The 17,840-nt window shown below is 37.3% G+C and overlaps 2 pseudogenes; one reads left to right on the forward strand and one right to left on the reverse strand.

Annotated features, from left to right (window-relative positions):
- Nucleotides 1-8,433: 8,433 nt before the first annotated feature.
- Nucleotides 8,434-9,095, reverse strand: LOC148199503 (WEB family protein At5g55860-like; annotated as a pseudogene).
- Nucleotides 9,096-10,703: 1,608 nt separating this feature from the next.
- On the forward strand, nt 10,704-11,447 carry LOC148199504 (RING-H2 finger protein ATL52 pseudogene; annotated as a pseudogene).
- Nucleotides 11,448-17,840: the final 6,393 nt, after the last annotated feature.

Consider the following 17,840-nt stretch of genomic DNA (forward strand, 5'->3'; position numbering starts at 1 on the left):
GTTGATGGATCGGCAAATATATAGAATCGCACAAGTAATATAAAATGGTAAGACCAAGTATCGTATCCCTGAAGAATCTCGACACTAAACAATTGTGAGATAACTCAATTAATTAAGATTTAAATAAAATGAGATTGTTGGTTTCAAATGCAAAGACATAAAATTAAATATGAATGCAAATTGATCAATAGTATAGTAACACAAAGATGAACGAAGGTTGTTTATAAAATGAGATGAGTATGTTGTCAAGGTTTAATTTCACCAAGTTTACTCTCATGTATATAGGAATTCTTCTTTTTACATTAATATTAACGTCACTCACCAAATTACTTATAACCCGATCCCTCGGCGCAATAAGCCTGCCTTAATTCCTAGTTCGTGCAATTCCTAGTGTTCCTAAAAAATTAAGTATGAAGATCAAGATCTTAAGAAGACTAAGTACTCATACCCTCATCCCTGAGAAATATTACCCTTGGGAGAACTCAACAAGAACCTGAATTGTAAGGAACCTCCCGACACTCATGCAATTCATAAATCATGCTACTAAATGAGTTAAATAGAGCAAGCATTGAAACAGATGAATTCCCTAATAATTAATGAAAAAACATATAAATTAAGAATCAATTCAAATACATGAGAGTTCAAAAGGTTACATCATTCCCCAACAACAAATAGAGTTTAGTTCCCCATAGACATGGAGAAACTATATGAATAATGGAAAAACATGAGATAGTGAAACCCTAAGAGTAGAAGATGAAGCTCCCGCCTCCAGATCCGCCTTTAGAGAGTATAAGAGTGTGTTGTTGTGTTGCTCCAGCCAAAGATACAAAACCTAGAGCGCCCGATTCCTTTAAATAAAGTTGGAGAAAGAGTAGAAATGAGGTCCGGTCCAAAAGAGTCGAAACAGAGCAAAAACTAGGCCGGATTTGCAACGTGCGACGTTCAAGCGCCCCATTTAGGGTGCCCTGGCGGTGGACAATCCTCATGTAGGGTCTAAGTCTTCAATTGGATGCCCAGGCTTCGGGGGCCGCCGCCTGGGCGGCCTAGGAGAGCACTCGGGCGGTGGATGTCGATTTCTCGACTCTCAAGCCTCGGACAGGGTGCCCAAGCTTTGTGCGATTCCTCCTTTAGGTGTTTTTCCAGTCCTTTCTAAGCTCTAACTCCTTAGCACTTCATCTCTGTTTTCTGCATTCTCTCATTACCTATCAAAACAAGGGTAATTAGTCATAAAATCATCAAATTCAACCTCAACTCTCTTATTCACACAATTAAATGAAAAAGCATGAGTCCAAGTAAGTTTCTAAGTGAAAAAAGGTGTATTTAATATCGAAGTTATATCACAAACAACGATATTTTCAACCGCTAACAAGCCCTTGTTGTAAAAACTCAGATGATTATAGTGCATTGGCTTCCAATCTCGGGCAGAGAGGAAGGACACTGGATTTAGGCAGATTGGCCGAACCAATATAAAACTCAGAGTTTGAATTTTATTCTCCCTATCTCTTTACATTAAATCGATTATACTCTGTCTGTATTCGAATATGCATATTGTTACATTGCATACATTTTTATTTGCGATTCAAGAAAAGTTTAAAGACTTATTGTTTTGCGAAAAAATATTTCAAAAGCGATCATTTTTATATAGCACCAACTCAGCCCCCTTGGTGTTAGAAACAAAGCACATCTTTTCTAACAAGAAAGGACATTAATAATTTCATCATGAAAAACACTAAAACCACACACTTTATCACACCCTTTTCAAGGTGGAAGAGCTTGAGAGACTCCTCTGTCCACATAAAATACTTTTGTATCAACTTTTTTTTTCAACATGATAATTTTAATTGTCAAAAATTTGATTTATAACGCTTTTTAATTAATGATAAGTGTTCCAATCCCAAATTCGTTGAGTGACATAGTTAGAATTAATCACCATATATCCAAGATATTGTTCATTTTGGAGAGTGAAACTTCGTCACGATTTTATCCTTAAAAGATGCCTCAGAGGATGAAGGGAAAAATGAGTGTTTAGATTCTCTTGAGTCTTGACTCCTAAATGATCTTGATTATTGGGTGTAATAAGAATAATAAGGATATTTTATAAAGAGTCCTACAAAATGAAGGAGTTAATTTTTTTTTTCTTTTATATACTTTAAATGGGTTATTTAATATATTTTTTTGATAAAAACTAAAAACAATGCTTTTAATTATTAAACTTACGACTTCAACCATGAAAATGTATTTTTGAATGTTTTGAGTAATGCTTTATACTATTAATTATAGAAGACCTTCAATTAATGCATATATTACACAAATAATTAATATATAATTTATAATTGTTTATGTTACATTAATATATTAATGTATGTGACAAGTTTGTACAGTAAAGATCTATAATCATTAGTGTCGTAAAGGGAAATGACAACAATTATGTTCACTTATATGCAGCAATTCATGAACCGAGTTATATACAAGTGAAGCAAAAATGGGTAGGCTTTTTGTTTGGTTTCAGATGTGGGGCTATTTTGCCTTGGTTCAAATGCAACTGAGGTGAAAGAGGGTATTTCATTTAAATTTGGCGGTAAAGGTCATTTTTTTATTTATTTTTTTAGAAAATAGAGTCTTTCACCATAGACTCCACACTGTCTCGGTTATGGTCATAACCGATGTCTATTCTACAAATCTTTTTTAGAAGACAAGACTATTTTTGTAACAATCCTTACTACAGAAACATAACTGCATATACAGAAATTGTCCACAAAACACAAATACAATCCAAAAACTTATTTTCAATGAAAATTATAATAAATCACAAATCAATGCAATGTACATAAAATTCTAACCATAAATTAACTTAGAATCATAATTCAATCCAATGTACATTAATTAACCTAATCATAAATATGCTAATGTACAACTTACTATATCTTAATATCCACATACTATTATAGAGTTGAATTACATATTTTGCAAGTGTTTTGCTTATGTATTTAAGGGACTTCTCAGAAATTGAAAGATAGAACTGAATCTCTACCCAAGACATAATGATTTCAATTAGTATCACTAGTGTAGTAAGGGAAAATGGAATCGGTTATTTTTGCTTATAGGCATCGGTTCTACAACCTAGACATATATGGACGAGGTAGGCTTTATACCTCGGTTCAGAACTGGGGTAAAACGAGATAGGATTATGCCTCGGTTCTTAGATAACCGAGGCAATAACATGTTTTTTTTTTGTTTTTTCAACATCATCGTCCTTTGTTCTTAGTATTTTATCAACATCATCATCCTCGGTTCTTAGTATTTTTTCAACATCATCATCTTTTGCCTCGTTTTACTTTATCAGATTGCAACTCTTTATCAACTGCTAAGGCAACATACACAATGGAAGCATGCTCTTCAGGTCCAAATGATCATAAAACAAAGTGGTGCAAGTCAAAGTGTTTTTTAGTTGATGTTGGAAACATGGAACAATGCACAACTAGAAAATCGCAACCCGAGATCAAAATAGAGATCCAAGATTTCCCAATTTCAGAAACCCAATTTGAATGGCAATTACCTGTACTTGTTCTTCACTGGTCTCAAGAACAATGCGAAAAAAAAATCCCCATTTCGTTTCCAAATGTCCACCGCACCAGCGTAGCCTCCGGTGAAGTCCAACCTCTACACAACTTCGCCCTTCCCTTCTTGAAATGGGGAGCCAGCGACAAGAACCACCACACCAACGCAACACATCACCACGGCTGCCGCCGCCTCTCCTCCCACCCCTCCGATCACACCTCCGAACCTGACTCCGACCCCGATTACTGCCCCCACCGCCTTGGATCTAGGACTGCCCACAACCGATTTGTACTCTCCACCTGCTCCCTTAAGCTGCTAGCTCCACCACCACAACCACTTCAGGCGTCGTCGTGCGAAGCACGACATCGAGGAGGTAGACCACCTGCTCCCTTAAGATCCTTACTTTTTATGTCTCGGTTCTTTGTACACCCGAAGCATATAACTTCATCTTAATTTCAAAACTGCCACCACGTCTTTAAATGCTTCGGTTTTTACGAGTTAAAAAAGTGTTTTTTTACTAGTGTATATATTAATTCTAAACTATAGAGAAAAAAATTCAATAAAACCAAATATTACCATTTCCCATCCACTTATCATATGGACACGAATAGTGGTCATCATCCAATACATTATATAGTAATCACACTCATATGACCCGTTTTGTCTATTACACTACAATATATCATCATAATTATAAAATGTTAAGGAACATCACTGGAATGCTACAAAATGTAACAAAGTATGGACTAAAATAACAAACTTTAAGGGTCAACCATGTAATCTTTTTAGTGTTAGCAGTTAATCTCTCGAACAGAATCATATGTGTTGAAAGGGAACTGTTAAAAATAAGGCTTCAACATACATTTATATAACAAAGAAAGTACAAAAATTGAGGTTCTTACCAATCTACTACTTGTTTGAGATGTTTGGGGGGAAACTTGTGCAATGAGTAAAACCAAACAGTAGTGTTTTACAAAATGGAAACTACAAGTAGCTGCCAATGATGCCTGAAATTGGTAATATCTTAATTGTTATATATCAAAATAAAAAATGAAACTTTAAAGTTAAGGAACAAAATATAAATCCTTCCCCATTGCAAAACAACTAGTGACATATGTTTGGATGTCATCAAATTTATTTCCTTCGTGAGTCATTTGGGGGTCAATGAACCCATATACATCATTGAACCTCATCTTGTTAGTAACCCCAAACATATACCTAAAATGAAAAAAAAAGTGCTCATAGATTACCCACATACACATTTGATATAAGTAACTTGATAAATACAATTTTATATAAATAACTGGTCATAGATTACATCATCCACAACTGAACGGGGGTAATATTAAGCTCTTCAAAACATCTTGTTTATCCAAGTACAATGGGATCTCAGAGTCTCTTCTAAATATAGTAGAATCCCATAGAACAATCATCGACGCAAATGCAATAATGTTAGAAATCTCATGTAATGCACCAAGAGGGTCGTTCTTGGATAAATGAATCTTCTTGGGTGTAGGACTTTCTTCTCGACCCATTTACTGTTACATGAAAAAAATAGTTATGTTTGGACGTCAATAACAAGTAAATTTGAAAATTAAGAAGTGTATAGTAGGAGTCTATACTGAGGGGTAAGAAATATAACCAACCAAATATCTAGGCCAAGCGAGGAAAGATTGAAATACATGTCCCATAGTGACAATCTTATTTGTTGGCATAAGAATTATCGCATCTGGTACAATAATTTCATCTATCATGACCTTCACCTCATCTTATGCTTACTCATACCATGAACTATTGTGGCTACCTCAAAGAATGTGGCACGAGCCTATTGAGCTAAACAACTTCCTTTGCTGCATCTACCTATCAAATTAAATTTTAGCTTATACAATAAGTAAATTATTAAAAAAAATGATTATTAATTTTACTTGGGGGAACATCCCATAACTCTCAAATTGCTGTTGAAACTGCCGCATAACCCTTTCAATCACTTTCGAAGCGACTTCATCATACAACTGCGCTCTAACCTTCTGTGTGATCTCCTGCATCAACCTTCTTTATACTCTTGATTGGGTGTGTATGAAGTATGACGCGAGGAACTCCTAAAAAAATGAGTAATTCCTATGCTAGATTCAGCAGCACACACTCGTCCTAAGTGCTTAGGTTGTCCGATTGCAGTAGCAAGAATATCCTGATGACCGTATTGAGTGAATTGACCTTGGGATCTCTACTCACCCAAGGATTCTTATAACATAACAAAAATTCAAACTTATTTCAAATTTCTGTGTAATATATATAACGAAAATCTTGTCAACATAAGATAAATGATATCTTACAATTCTTTCTGATATTTCTCTAACATTGTTAGAAGTCATTACAAGAATCGCGCTTATTATCGGCGGAACATTATCGAAGGACTTTCGGCCATCGGTAAAACTGAAGGTGTGTGGTGATTTAATTTAGTGAGGGTGTTTGGCCTTCGATAAGTGACCCGACTTAAGCATTTGGGCGTATTGGTGGAGTTTGTCTCCAATTTCGTTGCACTCGAATCCCTATTGGTGCCCCAATTAGAAATTTCCCTCTCGTCCTGTGCTTCCATTCTCGCCCTTTCCCTTTGCGTTTATCTCCCTCTCCCTTGGCGTTTATCCCTACTGGTGGTTGTTGGCATTGTGTGCCGATATCGTTGACAGCATAACCTCAGTGGGTGGTTGGGGTTGTTTGTTTGGCTAGGGTTCTTCAAAACGTTGTCGGTGTTGCGGCTGGGGTTGTGGTTCGTGGTGTGCGCTTCAGGCTGTTGCGGCAGTAGGGGTGCTGATTCGTGGTTGTTGGCGTGTGTAAGTCGTTGCGGTGAAGCCAAGGTTGGTTGTTGTGTTGAGAGCTCGCACTCTTCCTTCGATCATTCTGGAGTGCGAGGTAAGGTCTTTGTTTTAGAACGCGTCCTCAATAAATGGTTTGCCTAGTTCATGCCTATATGTGTGGAATGTGTTTTGTGTTTAGGGATATTTTATAAATTGTTTGTGTTTCACGTGGTTAAGCAGGTCTGATGTTCATTTATTGATGAATGGGCATGTGTTTAGAGTTAAATAAGAATGATTTTATGGAGTGAAGTAAGTTAAATTTGAATCTGGTTACGTTGTAAATGAACATGATTGATGCGGCTGTCGCAGCCCATCAAATTTGATGTGCATTAAAGAATGCAGTATAGTACTAGGAAGTGACTCCTAGGTCGTCTCTCAAGGAACAAATGTGGTTCGAGACTTAGGTCAAACACGTAGTAGGGGGGTTTGAAAGTGTTTTTGTGATTAGAAACAAACTAAATTAAAAATGGGAATTAAACACGACCGAACATAATTGAAAGCATTGAAATAAACTAACAAAACATGAAGACTGAACGGTTCTACATTGGGACTGAACGGTCTCTAAAGCAAGTGAGGAAATTGGAAATGCAGGAAGATAAAGAAGTCGAACATAATAGACAACATAATGAATGAAAACAGTAAACCAAACGATCCTAAAACAAGATATGTGAACTAATTAAAATGTAGGAAATAATAAAGGAAGACATGATAGACTATTCAAATGCATCACTTAATCTAAAACATTAAATACACAATGCAGCGGTAAAGAACAACAACCTATCAAACAAAATTCCAATAAAACCAAATAAAATGAAAGTGCAGATCTGAATGCATTGGAGTGAAAGAAAAACACAAAGATGAACACCAACTGTGTGCACCGTCCTCTCCAACAAAGAAAAGAAAAATCAATAAATCCCCGTTTGCACCATTTCTCCAAGAAAAACTGAAATGCTTTTCTCTAATTGAAAATGAACAATGAAAGTGATAAAGAATGTAACATCGTGCACACTTCTTCACAGCAAAACAACATTCTAATTTATAGAACATAGAAATGAAAATCTGGTTAGCATGAAGATAAAAACGAGACCCTTGTTTAAGTGCTACTTTTCACCCGTGCTCAAGCAGCTACGTGACAGCAGTGTGCTCTCCTTTTACTAGACGTGGCAGTGCTCTCTTCCACTTGAATGAAGATTAGATTCGTGTGCTTTCCAGCAAAGTGAGTCACGCGTCCCTCTCTTGCTGGCGGCTTCACCTCCAACAGTTAATCACCCATGTGCCATCTGCTGGATACCGTGCACACCAATGTTGCTCTTTCATTAATAGATTAAAAACCTCAATAAAGAAAATGCATGAACTAAATGAAAATGGCAATGTGTAAAATCAGCAACATAAAATTGAAGTAGATGCTTTTCATTCAACCGTAACAATGTTCACATTTTTTCCTCTCAAAATCCAAACGTTCCCCCAAAGAAAAAAAAAACTGAGTAAGTGAGGCAGTTGGAGCACATCTTCTCCTTGCCCCCATCCACGCTGGACTTGTAATTGCTTTCTAAAAAAAATTGAGATTGACTCCTAGTGCTGCTTCCTCCAAACCTCACCTCTCATTTAACCTCCAAATGTCCCAAATTATATTTCCAAAATTTTCCCTGCAATTAATAATGCAAATAATTAGCTCAGATAATTCAAATTAATTAAAATTAGAATTTCTGGTCAAATTAAGCACAATTAGCAAAAATAGAAAAATATCGGACATTTAAGCACAATTCCCCGATTAATTCTAGCACAATAAACTAAGTCAAGTGAAGAAAATATTGATTCATCAATGATAACATGGTAACTAAATTATTCTTACTATGTCCTTCACTGTGTTAACTAATGAACAGGTGTATTAGGTAAGGGAGGGGTTCGGTTCATGATAAATCAGGATTAACAAGGGTTTCATTAAATGAAATGGGGTTGTTTTGGGAAGTACGATAAAACTGAATGAAGTCTTATAATTGGCTGCACTATCAACTCAACATTAAAAATGTTTCTCTTCATTTGAAACCTTCCCTTTCTCTAACTTTTTCATCTCCACCTTTGGTAGTGAATTCTGCTTTTGAATCCTATAATGCTGAGGAGATAATTCTACAGTCGTCTGTGTTTCAGCCGATAATTTAGAAGCAACTTCTGTTACTTTTTTTTGCTAATTTCTTCTGCCCTCTTTGATGCTGCTTTATCAACTCATTCTCCACTGGTATGTTTGCTGCTTCAGCCATCTAAGCCCTTTTGAAGACTTATTGTGTTTCATTTTTCATATCCTCAATTTCCTCTTAGGTTTCCTCTAACCTTTTTAGAACTTAATTTTCACTCACCTTTGTAGCTTCGACCTCTGCTTTGGCAGCATCCAATTTCATATCTTCTAATTTGTCAAAATCCTCGACCTTATGAACTAAGGACTTAAAATCCTCCCCTGATAAATTGAAGAGCACTTGCCTCAACTATTTTTGCTACCTCTACTTCTTTCAATGCTGCTTTGAGCTTTATTTCGGCATCTTCTAAAACAAGTTTAGTGACTACAACTTCCATCTTCAATTGTGCAGCCTCATTCTTCCAGTCTTGTGTTTCTTCCCTTGCATTTTCAGTTTTAGTGAACAACTGGTTCAATTTCCAAATAATTTCCTCTGATGCACCTCTAGATTTTGATTATTCTACAAATGTTGCTATACTTTGAACTTAACCATTTCAACAAGATTTAAATATCAAAACAAACTTGTTTAAGCTGCTAATGGACACTAATTCAAAATGTCACTTTTGCAACATTCAATTATGCAGAAAATTAACACAACCTCATCACCAATTCTGAGTTTTAGGAATTCAAATGACTGGCTAACAATAAAAAAGACTCAAAGAACTTTGAACTAACTGAACTAAGCTAGAAAAGGTCCAACTAAGTATGAAGAGAGCATAAATGAATTTACAAAGAAATTTAGCACAATGAAAAACTAATAATAAGACCTAAAGAAGCATGATTCAGATTTGAGAATTTAATTTGTTGGGGGAATTGAATGAGAATCTGTACATATCAAGTTTCTGAATAGTTTCTTATAATCAATGTAAAAGTATTGCACAAAAAATGGTTATCTCTTAGTGCAGAATGAGAACACCCATATTAGCCTTAGTTTCCTAAATAGCTATTTTCTTATGCAAGCTACTTTTATAATTTTAAAGTTGATTCCTAGGCTTTTGGCCTGCAATCAAAGTCTTTAACCACAAACAATTAGTCTCAAAGTGTTGTCTAGTTAATTTTTGCCACAAAAATGACACACAATTTGGTGATTTAAGACACGAAATGTCACAGCAGTGACTGTAGCTCAAAACTAATCACTATTGCAACTTGGATTAATGTTTTGAAACTTGTTCACACTTTGAATTGGCTCAAATCCAAACTGTTACTCAAAAACACCTTGCCACTTCCCAATTTTGACTGAAAATTGAGGGTTTAGTATACAATTATGCACTTAGACCATTATAGCACTAATTGAACTCTACTAGCAACTTTTAAACATCATTTTAGACTTGCTCAAACTGTCACACAACATAGAAATGGTAGCATTCGAAATCTGACTTTGTTATGGCCAAAAATGCAGAAAAATCACTCCATCAAAAGCAAAACTGAGTTCATAAGATTCAATGGACTAGGCAATGTTAAAAGTGACTCTAGAATGTATAACTACACAATACCAAGCTGGAAAACAGCAGCTAGGTGGAGTTTAACTCGAATTAGACTCACACATAACTAAAACAACACGGTCCAAACTGCACTAAATTAGAATGCACTAGAATGGTCAAATTTTGCTAACTACACTAAACTAGCCTAAGAAACTACAAATAAACTGTCATAAGAAGTTTATAATGGTAAAACAATGCTAACTAGAAACTCACACTACAAGGCAACCTAGAACTCAAAATATGACACCCTAGAACCTCAAAAGTGTACTAAATAGGTGATAGTTTTGAAATTGACCTAAAGTAACCTAAGTATTTCTAATGAAGATTAATTTTAAGTAATGTTAACATCCTAACAAGTCTAAAGTAGTGGAATGATGCTAGGAAAGTGGTGAAAAACAAATAATTCCCTAAAAGTCAAAATCACACTACTTTAAACCTTAAAAAGTGGGTTTAATCATTCACTAAGTCCCTATTTTCGCATGGAATCTCAATTTCGTCCCTTTCTTTCTGAAAATATCAATTGGGTCCCAATTTTATGAAAATTGCAACAAATAGATCCTTTCCGTTAAATAGTGTCAAATGGCGTTAGTGTGATGGCACGCTGTACTCTGACGTGGATGACTGAAGAATCTTTCGTTTTCCTCTTCCTCTTTTTCTTTCTTTTCTTTATCATTTTCTTCCTCCTTCATCCAACTCGTCATTATCTGTATTATCATTTTCTTCCTCCTTCATCCAACTCGTCATTATCTGTATCATCATCCTAACTTCCGACTTCCAAGGTTCTCTTCTCTGAACAATGACTTCTCTTGGAAACACGAAAGCGAAGATCACGAAGAAAACGTTGAATTGGAAGATGATCACAACCCTTCTCTGATAAAGTCCATAACAGTTTGCAAGTACAAGAAAGGTGATGGGTTGGTTGAGGTGACAGATTGCCCTGTTTGTCTCAGCGAGTTTGAAGACGATGAAAGTGTTAGACTCTTGCCTAAATGCAGCCATGCTTTTCATCTCCCTTGCATTGACATGTGGCTCAAATCTCACTCCAGTTGCCCTCTATGTCGTGCTAGCATATTCACCTTCAATGCTGCAACAATTCATGTGGCTACCCTAGTCATAGAATTGGGCAGTGGAACTTCAGAAAACCAACATGCAGATGAACATGTTGCTGTTACTACAAGGGACAGTGATTTGGATGCAGTGGAAGGAGAAGTCTCACACGGTGAAGCGGTTCTGAAGACTGCATTGCGTGCTTTGAGTGATCTAGGAAATTTGAGAGGAAGGCATAGTGTAACACAGCCAACATCCACCAACCATTACATATAACCACATACCTCATTCATCTCCAATACCCACCGTGACCCAACCACCTCACCTTCTTCCTCCATTTTCATCATCCAACTTCAAATTCAAATTCAATCATCTTCAACTCTCACAAGAAAAACCCATTCACTCAACAAAACCATACCCTTCAAAACCAATTCACCCCAACAAACAGAAAACCAAATATGCTTCAGCTGATTCCTCCATTCTGTCAACGCCCACAACCTATATCCATCCATTAACCACTAAGAATCCCAAAGACCAGGGTTGCCGTTTGTACCAGGGGGATCCGAGACCGTGGCGGCCCGGGTGGCGTTGTCGGCGGAGTCGTGGACCGGATAGAGGATCCCCTGTGGAGGTCGTTTCGTCGTGGCGGCTGGATCGGGGCTCGGCAGTGGCAGTAGTGGCCAGATCTGACGGTGCGGCCCGTGACAGTCTCGGAGGCACCGGCAGCCAGTATCAATCCGGTGCAAACCTCCCGCGCGAGAAGAAGAGAAAGGGAGCTTGGAGCGGCGGCCGGCGGTGGCTTCGTCCATGGGCATCGGAAGTGGCGACGACGCTGGCTGGAGTGCGGTGGCCATTTCCGGTTGGGACGCCGGCGAGCTGCTGGGAGAAGAAAGAGACCCTGGGTCTCTCTTTGGTCTGGCGCGGAGAAGAACGGGAAAATATTGCTGCTGGTGCTTGAATGAACACGTCAGATAACACGTCAGAGTACAGCGTGCCACGTCACACGCACTGTAACGCCGTTTGACACTATTTAACGGAAAGGATCTATTTGTTGCAATTTTCATAAAATTGGGACCCAATTGATATTTTCAGAAAGAAAGGGACGAAATTGAGATTCCATGCGAAAATAGGGACTTAGTGAATGATTAAACCTAAAAAGTGAAGTAAAATTGAGTCCTTGCAGGTCATTTTTTGTTTTGCTGTGATTCTGTGATGTTTGGAAGTTTAAACAAGTCCAAATTTATGTATTAAAGTTGTTAGAACCATTGATGTGAAGTTACAAAGACGTGTATGCAATTTAGTATGTCAAACCATGATATTTGAGCCAATTTTGGAACTTGCAAAGTGAATCTGAGTTCCAGTTATATTTTGTGCGTAATTAGAGTTCAAACAAGTGTTTTTTGATGAATGAAAACTATTGAAATGATTAACAAAGTGTCATAATGACTTAGGTACAAAATCACTTCCAAAACCACAAATTTTGAGTCAATTTTAGGAACTAGAAAGATGATTCTGAGTAGTAGTTTGGTTTTGAGTTAAATATCAGTTTTAACATGTTTCAATTCATGAAAAAAAGTTGTTGAAGTGGTTAGTATTGATCTATAGCTATATCTGTGTCATTTTATTTCCTTGCAGAATTGTGTTATCAAACCTGCATTTAGACCATGAACGAATGTTGATGTATATATTGTATGTTCCTGTATATTGTAAGTTCATTTATTAGGCTACAACTTCATTAAGTTATGTAGTCATTTAAAGTCCTATGGTACTACACACATTCTCAATGGAATGAGAAGGGTAAAAGTTCCTTAAACACTTAGAACGTACAAAATATGTGAAAGTACTCTATAAAAGAGAACTTTAGTAATGTCAGAAAGTTGACTCCCCCAAATTTTATACACAACCACTTAGGATGTCAAAGGCATTTCAATACTGAGGACTTCTCTTTCGATGCCCTTATTGAATGCCTATGACAATAGTGTTGAAATTGCCTTCCATGTTTGACTTGAGTAGTAATAGGTTTATTACTTATGTCACATGGAGTGTTGTTGTTCTGGCTAAGGTTTTATTTGTTTGGTTTGTCACAGAACATGACCCATTTTCCCAACCATCATGGATGGATGTACGATCGTTGTTATAGTGGAAGGAGAGGTTCGAAGGAATCTTTTGTCATCAAAGTTGAAGAGTTTGTGGAGACGGCCCGACGATATCAATATTACGCCCTTGATGGAGGGATTCGATGTCCATGCATCAAGTGCGAATGTACAAGGATTTTGAAAGATGAAGTCGTGAAACTTCACCTTTACCAAAAAGCGTTCATGCCTAATTACACGATCTGGACATTTCATAGTGAAGAAATTCCTTCGACCTCCATTGTAGCTGAAAAACGGCTTGCATCAGGTTCAAATACTATTGTACATACATCTGAGATAGATCAATTTGCCTATATGCAAGAGATGGTCGACAATGCTCTTCGTCACCTAGCTGAACAAGAAGTAAATGATAGTCATGATGAAAAGCCTCCAAATGAAACCACTCAGAGGTTTTACAATTTACTGACAAAGGCAAATCTACCTGTATTAGAAGGTTCATCTGAGTCAAAATTTTCAGTGTGCATTAGACTCATGGCTGACAAATCTAATTGGAACGTTCCCATTCAAGCAGTGGACTTCTATACAAAATTGATGTTAGACTTGACACCACCAAACAATTTTATGCCGAAGAATTATTACCAATCCAAAAAATGTGTTTCAAAGTTGGGATTGGAAGTCAAGAAGATTGATTGTTGTGTTAATGGATGTATGTTATTCTATGACAATGACAGTGGCAAAAATGATGCATTGTTGGTTGAATGCAAGTTTTGTGGCTCACCTCGATATCATACTGGACGGAGGCAAAAAAAAACCAATTCCCTTAAAGTCCATGTTCTACTTGCCTATAATTCCAAGATTACAAAGGATGTTTACTTTAATGCACACATCAGAACACATGACATGGCATGATGGTAACAAAACTGAAGGATTTTTGCGTCATCCTTCTGATGGTGAAGCTTGGAAGCACTTCAATCATAAACATCCATCCTTTGCTAGTGAACCGCGTAACGTCAGACTTGGTCTATGCTCTGATGGGTTTACCCCGTACATTCAGGCATTTGCATCACATATTCATGCTAGCCTGTGATAGTTACCCCATACAATGTACCACCTGAGATGTGTATGAAAAAACCTTACATGTTTTTATCGTGTATAATACCAGGTCCATCTAATCCCAAATCATCGATTGATGTTTATTTGGAGCCTTTGATTGATGATTTGAAGAAGTTATGGAATGGTGTTCTGACGTATGACGTTTCAAGGAAGCAAAATTTCCTTATGAGGGCAGCCTTGATGTGGACTATTAATGACTTCCCAACGTATGGCATGTTATCTGGTTGGAGCACGCATGGTCGATTAGCTTGTCCATATTGCATGGAACATACAAAGTCATTCCAATTGAGTTATGGTCGGAAAAGTAGTTGGTTTGACTGCCATCGACGGTTCTTGCCCATTGATCATCCCTTTAGAAGAAACAAAAAGCCATTTCGCAAAGGGCAAGTTGAAACGGATATGCACCCGCCGAAGTTGACTGGATCACACGTTTGGAGAAGAGTGAAAGACTATCCAAAAGTCACTGAATCTGGTCAGAATAGGATAGAAGGATTTGGAGAATGGCATAATTGGACTAAAAGAAGCATATTTTGGGAACTTCCCTATTGGAAAGACAACTTGCTAAGACACAACCTCGATGTCATGCACACACAAAAAAATTTCTTTGACAATGTCTTCAACACAGTTATGAATGTTATAGGCAAGACAAAAGATAATGAGAAAGCAAGAAAAGATTTACCTTTGTATTATGGATGAAAAAACTTAGAGTTGAAGGCGCAAGGTAACGACCGATTATTTAAACCAAAAGCAAATTAACCCATGTCAAAAGACCAAGCAAGAATAGTGTATGGATGGATCAAGAAGCTTAGAATGCCAGATGGATATGCTTCTAACTTGTCCAGATGTGCCAATATTCAGAACGGTACTATTCAAGGGTTGAAGAGTCATGATTGTAATGTATCCATGGAGACTTTCATTCCTCTTGCGTTCAGTTGTTTGCCAATGCATGTGTTAAATCCACTAATAGAAATCAGTAACTTCTTTAAAGATTTGTGTTGCACGACACTAAAGGAGAATTCCCTTAAAAAGATGGATGAAAATATCCCAATTATTCTTTGCAAATTAGAAAGAATATTCCCTCCTGCATTCTTTGATTCAATGGAGCATATTCCAATTCATCTTGCATATGAAGCTTGGCTTGGGGGTCCTGTGCAATACAGGTGGATGTATCCATTTGAAAGGTTTATGGGAGAATCCAAACGTTCAGTTAAAAATAAAGCTAAGTAGAAGGCTCAATTTGTGCAGCTTACTTGCGCAGAGAGACAACGTATTTTTGTTCACATTATTTCAAAAACCTCATGTTGTCCCCCACTCATGTCAGAAATGAAATGCAATGGCAAGTTGAACCACGTGAAGGTTCATTATCAGTGTTCCGACAATCAAGCCGTCACGCAAGGAAAGAATTCACTCATTGGTTAACTGATGCTGAATTCAACTCTGCTCATGTCCATGTCTTAATCAATTGCAGTGAAGTAATGCCATACCTTGAGTATGTCATCATCCATCTCTTATCTTTCCAACGGCACAATTGTTATACACTAATGAATTTCATTTGTACCAGCTCATTTGTTGTGGCTGAGCAAGTCGTAGAAGGAAATACTTCTGCTTAAATACACTCAGAGTTTCCCCATTGGTTTAGAAATCAGGTCCGTACTTTTTCCTACGTTTAGAGCAAGGTTAATTTGACTCTTGCATTTATAATTTTGTTAGTATCTTTGTAGGTTTTTAATCAGGCATTAACTCCCACGGTTCAAGACTTAAGACATCTCTCAAATTGGCTAATGAGATGTGTCAAAGAATGCCACACTTACTTCACCAATGGTTACAAATTCCAAACACATGAATGGTCTAAAGGAAAGAAAACGTCAAATTGTGGTGTGTACGTCAAGGGCCTAACAGAGGGTTGTTATGATGATTTCTACGGCATCATTCATAAAATATATGAGCTAGAGTACAACAACACTACTTCTCCAAACAGAGTAGTACTTTTTTATTGTGAATGGTTTGATCCTTGAGGAGCTGGTACTAGAGTGGATCCACCCTTAATATTGTCGAACTCAACCAGAGATTAAGATATGGACCGTTTGATCCTTTCATTCTACCAACTAATGTCAAATAGGTTTATTATGTGCCATATCCACCATTCCGCAATATTGACAAGTGTGGTTGGGTCGTAGCAATACAAACCAAGCCTAGAGGTCGCATTGACTCAAATGAGGTTGAGGAAGATGTTGCCTACCAACTCGACCAAATGTCACAACCACAAGAAATTATTGAAGTTGAACATATAACCGCATTGGTCGACCCTGATGGTGATGGAGATGAATTCGAAGCAACAATACAAGGTGATGAAGAACAAGAAGAAGAGGAAGAAGAAGAAAAAGAAGAAGAAGAAGAAGATGATGATGATGATGACGATGACGACGAAGAAGAAGAAGAAGATGATGATGATAATGACGATGATGAAGAAGAAGAAGATGAAGATGAAGATCAAGATGACGATGATTGAATGTTGGACATCTATTGTAGCAAATTGAACTATCATTTGAATAGAGTTATCTAAAATATTATCTTAAAAGTTGTATGCAATTATTTATACATTGACTTTAAAAACCATTGATCCTTCCTTATTCATTTCTATTTTTTCGCTTTATTTGTAACCATTTCAATGCACTAATGACAGGACAAGGTTTAGAACGTCCTGATAAAGGAAAGGGGGTAGCAAGGCCTAAAAAGAGGCAACGACAGGCACCAAAGTATGTACTTAGGGTGCCTGCTAAACTACCTACCATTGCTGCCCGCAGTACATCATCTATGGGGCCTCCTCCTACCCCTACACTACAGCCTCCTACCCCTATAGTAGACCCTACTCCTACCTCTGCAATACACCCTTGTCCTACCCTTGATGTACACCCTTCTCCTACCCTTGTAGCACACCCTTCTACTACCCCTGCAGTAGACCTTCTTCCTCCTCCTGTGATTATAACCCCCACTCATCCCCCTATGGTTAGTACCCCACTCCTCTCCCTGGTCCTACTTTTATACCTTCCTCATCTTGTATACCGCCTTCTGAGACTATCACACAATCTTCTAATCCACATTCAAGTGGTGATGGTGAAGGTCTTGACCCGCCCCTCCATGATCGACCATGGATTGAGCCGTATGGTAAAGGGTAAGATTTTAATCTCTTGATATAATTTGATGTTTAAACCCTACTGTACTTCAAATGACTTTTATTATGCAGGTTTATTCCATCTAGAGTTGCTTCCCAGGCCATCACACGTTCAATTAAGCAACAGTTTTAAGTCCATGGCCTACTTGGGGAGCAATACCTGATGACGACAAAAAGTCATTCTGGGAGCGCTTTTAGGTGAACAATCGATTAAACTAATTGTCCCTCTTATTTTAGTATGTTCATTAATCAATGTTTGTTCTGTTTAATGTTACAAATGAAGGTGCACTA

The sequence above is a fragment of the Vigna umbellata genome, chromosome 4 (genome assembly GCF_029865625.1).
Source record: "Vigna umbellata cultivar VRB3 chromosome 4, Vumbellata_1.0, whole genome shotgun sequence".
Lineage (NCBI taxonomy): Eukaryota > Viridiplantae > Streptophyta > Magnoliopsida > Fabales > Fabaceae > Vigna > Vigna umbellata.